Source organism: Colossoma macropomum, unplaced genomic scaffold (assembly GCF_904425465.1).
Source record: "Colossoma macropomum unplaced genomic scaffold, Colossoma_macropomum, whole genome shotgun sequence".
Lineage (NCBI taxonomy): Eukaryota > Metazoa > Chordata > Actinopteri > Characiformes > Serrasalmidae > Colossoma > Colossoma macropomum.
This window is the reverse complement of record NW_023494804.1, coordinates 11,049,141-11,054,250: the sequence shown is the minus strand read 5'-3', so window position 1 is coordinate 11,054,250 and position 5,110 is coordinate 11,049,141.

Here is a 5,110-nt window from a genome sequence, read left to right as displayed (position 1 = left end):
CCTCGGACAGCCCCCTCCGAGTGAGTGTGGGAAGACAAGTCTTAAGGAAAAGAAAAGATCCCAGGCTGGGGAGGGTACTGGAAGAAGTGCTAGAGGGGAAAGGGGGAGGGTGGGCTAGAGTGGAGACGAGACATTTCCAAAGTTTCTTCTATTAAATGGATTAAATATTCCAGGACAAACAGCAAAAACATGCAGTTTGCTGTTTCGAGCCAGATGTAGGTCAAGTAGCTTCCCTTGACAAAGGCTACTCATTTTGCCCAGTGAGAAATTGCTTACTCTTTGCTATTGGATGCTTTTATTGTAAGAATTAGTCACTAGTTTCCAATCCAGGTGTTTTTCCACCCCCACTCAACTGGCCATAGTCTCTCCTAAATTCCTGTGACTCTTTCTTACTTGTAGAAACCTACATGTGGTTAACATTCTCACTGAGACATCGTGACTCCTTAACAATGTCATGAAAAGATACACAGTATTGTGCAAAAGTCAGAGGCCACCCTTCATTTGTTTGATTTCCGGTCAGAACAGCTATCAAATACAAAAACGTACTTATTTTAAGGAGAAAAATGGGAGTGCAAGATCTGGTAGGCCGTCAAACTTGGCACCGTCAAAAAAAGTATAAAATTATAAAATGTAAATAAAAGAGAGAAAATCAAGCTCCACTCTTTCTTCAGATATGAAAAAATCCACAGATGTTTCTGTCCATCCTTCCACTGTGAGAAGACAACTCAGCACTATGAGTCTGAAAGGATGTGTAGCTGTCAAAAAGCCCTTACTGAGAAAAAGGAAATAGACGGAATAGAAGAGGATTTGCAATTCAAACAAAAAAGCTACTGGTGTTCTCAGAACAATAGACTGTAAGAAGCAAAAAGTACAACCAAATTCTAAGACTGAACTTTGGAGGAGTGGACAAATATCCCTGCAGATTTCTTTGAAAAAACAGAAAGCAGGTCTCTTAAAAAGAAAAGAAGCTGTAATAAAGGCTGCAGTACAGAGACACACTGAGTAGTGAACAAATTGATATTATATTTAGTTGTTGAGTAGATGCTTTTTTCCTGACCATGAATAATTATACTTAAAGACCATTTGACTGGAAATTAGGTAAATGAAGGATAGTCGCTGACTTCTGCACCAGTCTGCCTTTCCTTTAACCTTTAACCACTATCTTTCCATTCGCCTACCCAAAACCAAACTGCAGAGTGGGCAGTTGTCATTTTTTCACAATTCATTGGATTCATTGTGGTTATATTTGAGCTGTGTCTAGACTGAGAGTGCATGGCGGCATACTGCTGCAGTCGCTGCACAACAGGACATTGCTCATTGCTCTTGAATGTAATTGTTCCAGACACTTCAGACGATCGCTTGCCTTATTTTAGAGGAGCGCAAAATCACTCTATCCTGATTAAAAAAGGCTGCTAGAAATGCAAAGCACAGTATGACTCATGGCGTAAACGACATTAGAATCTAGTTTAGGTGTTAAAGTTGTACTCCTTCTACACTCATTGTCCCATTTATCAACTCCACTTACCTTGTAGATGCACTTTGTAGTTCTACAATTACAGACTGTAGTCCATCTGTTTCTCTGCCCCCACAGGACCACCACAGAGTAGGTACTATTTGGGTGGCGGATCACTCTCAGCACTGCAGTGAAACTGCTGTGTTGGTGGTATGTTAGTGTGCGTTGTGCTGGTACGAGTGGATCAGACACATCAGTGCTGCTGAAGTACCAGCGCAACACACACTAACATGCCACCACCACGTCGGTATCACTGCAGTGCAGAGAATGATCCACCAATTGTAGAACTACAGATAAAATGGACAAGGGGGGGGGTTGGGGTGGGGGGGTTAATGCTATGGCTGATCAGTGTATGAACCAAACAGTCAATATTTGCATTGAATACAAGCATTTTCACATGTCCCTTTATTGCTTAGAAGTAAATAAGTGCCTTTGTTCTGTTTTGCACAGTAACAAATTAAATGTATTAAATTCCAAATAAATAAATAGATAAAAAATAAATAAACCTTTCGTTTGTGCTTGCAAGACTCATGTATATCCCATTGGATAAACAGACTGGGTTGAAATGTGGAACAAGATGTTCAGTTCTGACCGAAATACTCAGAGTTGTTAACTTCAGGATTTCTGGTTCATTTGGAAGGTGGAAATGATGCATTTTCTTCCTGTCAGTCAAGAACCGTGCAACTCTTAATCTTTTTCCTCATATCTTCTGCTTTAATAACTTGATAACAGACTGTCTGCAGTAACAACACTCCTTATCACTTCAACAAGAATGAGTGGGTCATATGCAAATGTGACATCATGACCATAAGACCATGAGACCATGTCAAGATTTATTTTTTTCTTTCAATCATTTTACCTTAAATCACATGTGTCAGGATCCAGTCCTGGCGGGCCATAGCACTGCAGACTTCAGCACGCCAGGGGTGTCTGTATTTGGGGAGGGCACTGTGTGGACTGTATAAACAGGATAATGAACATTTTGAGCAAGGCAAAAAAGCTAATTTCGAAAATGTGTTTTTCAGTATCAGCCCTTTACACTTTCATGGTTTAAAGGGCAATTCCACTCGTTTTCTAAAATTTCTACATAATTAAACACAACGTAATTGCATAATTAGACAACATCATTCAGAGTGGTTTGGTGTGAAATGCTCCATGCTAGAGAAACTTACTGAGTCAGAATTGTTCACAGTGGTGGTGATAGGAACCAGACGTCAGAAGAGTTTAAAGTGCCTCTAAAAGCTCCCTCACATAAAGTTATTACACAAAATGGTTATGAATACACTGCCTCAGGCCTGAGACCTTGTTTACAGTTGTTTGGAGATGAGGTTTTGGGCTAAAGCATTCTTTTTAGAAATCTATTCATGGTAGAAAGACACATGCACAACACATGCACAACACAAGTTGTGAGGCAAAATAGTTCCCTTCAAAAAAACCTTATCTACGCCTGTTTTACCATTACCAGCATTACATATCAAATCTCAGAAAATACATGTAGGACGTTCTTGATAGCACATTAAAATGGCTTTTATGCTGTAGACACTGGGACCCTTGGTTGCTATCACCACCACTGTAAAGAAGTCTGGATTGGTAAGTTTCTCCACAGTGCACCATTTTACATCTAACCTCTCTGAGTGACTTTGTTTACGTCTCAATAATTTGATTATGCAGATATTTTGGAAAATTGGTGGAATTCCTCTTTAAGAGCTGAATTCTTCTGCCAAATAATGAAGCAGGATTGTGTCAGTGTTTCTAAATAGGGATATCTCAGACACAGCCTTTTCAGTGATGTAATTCAGGAGGGAGCCAGAAACTTTGTTAGCACTGATAACATCATCCCTAAACTTCTCTGCTGTTTCCAATTAAGGTAGGATTGCATTTCCATCTTATTACTGAAAGACAGAAAGACAGCCAAAAACATCTGCAAATGCAGATGACGTTCTGAGATCATTTCAAGCAGTTTTAGATACGCAGATAGACAAACATCTAAACACGACTGACCAACAAATCGACTATTCCATTAACACTGTTAAACGTCTTTTCTCAGATATGCTTTCTGGTCTATTGTCTGTTTTAGAAGTTGTTTTCCAAACTCACTCCAGTACATTCATGCATAATAAGTCAACCTGCTTATGGGATTCTTCATGAAACCATGAAAAGGCAACTATTTATCAACAGTGCTGACGGACATGTGAAGTTAATGAAAACCGTGTGGTAGATTGCAGACAGATGTGCCCCTGCTGGGCTCATAGGGAATCATTTCAAAGGTTTTTTTTTTTTTTATCCTTAATGTTGCTTTTATATCACTAGAGATGAGACTGCTGGAATGACTGAACTCCTCCTTCATCATTTGATATCCTGTCTGTCCCCACTATCTGCTCTCCATCTGTGCATGTGGCTGCCATCCATGTTATATTTTCATAGAAAACACTCAATCATTCTGTAGAGTTGCATGATTTAATCAGATTGTACTGGCTGTATTAATTCTGATTCAACCTCATTTATTCATTTGATGGATGTCATTTAAAGGGGAATTCCCCTTTTTCAAACTGTTGACATAATTCTATTACTGAAAGGAAAACTAGTCATTCAGAGTGGTTTGATAAAAAATGGTTTATTGTATAAGAACCTGTTGAATCAGATTTCTTTGTAGTGGTAGTGATAGGAACCAGAGGTCATGATGCCTGCAACACATATATTACCATATTGTTTATTATCCAGAATGTCCTGTGTGCTTACATGTATCTTCTGGGTTTTTTAGATGTAACACTGATGATGGTAAATTATTGGTAAATCTGAATCAACAAGTTTTCTGGAGACTATTTTGCCTTACAACGCCCACCATGAAAGAATTAAAAACAAAACACGTTCGAATCTTTACGTTTAGTCACGTTTAGGTTCGAATCTTACAAAGTCTCAGGCACCAGGCAACATATTTGTAACTATTTTCATATTAAAACTTTCTGTGAGGGAGGCATTGAACACTTTGCATGTCTGGTTCCTATCACCAGCACTGCGAACAATCCTGACACAAGAAGCAGCTAAACTCACATCTAACCACTCTGACTTACTTTGTTTACAGCTTATTCTTATGCACTAATTTTTCAATTTTTTGCCTAAGTCTGCGATTGCAGTGTAAACAAAGTCATTCAGAAAGTGGTTCATTTGTGGAGACAATTGCAGACTGAATTTCTTTACAGTGGTGGTGATAGGAACCAGGGGTCACCATGTCTACACAAATATAGCCATTTTACTTACTATCCAAAACCACCAGTGAACCTACACATCTTCTGAGTTTTCATATGTAATAATGATGGTAAAATAGTTGAAAATCTGAAAAAAAAAAAAACATTATCTTTGGGGACTATTTTGCCTTACAACACCTGTACCCTTCCACTATGAATGGATAAAAAAAGATGGATTAACAAAAGGTTTCAGGTCAAAGCCTTATCACAAAAATGTCTCAGGCATCAGGCAACATATTTGTAACTTTTTTTTATGTGTAAAAAGCTTTCTGTGAGGAGCTTTTAGAGCCATTAAACACTTCAGATGTCTGGTTCCCATCACCACCACTGTGAACAAATCTGACTCAGGAAG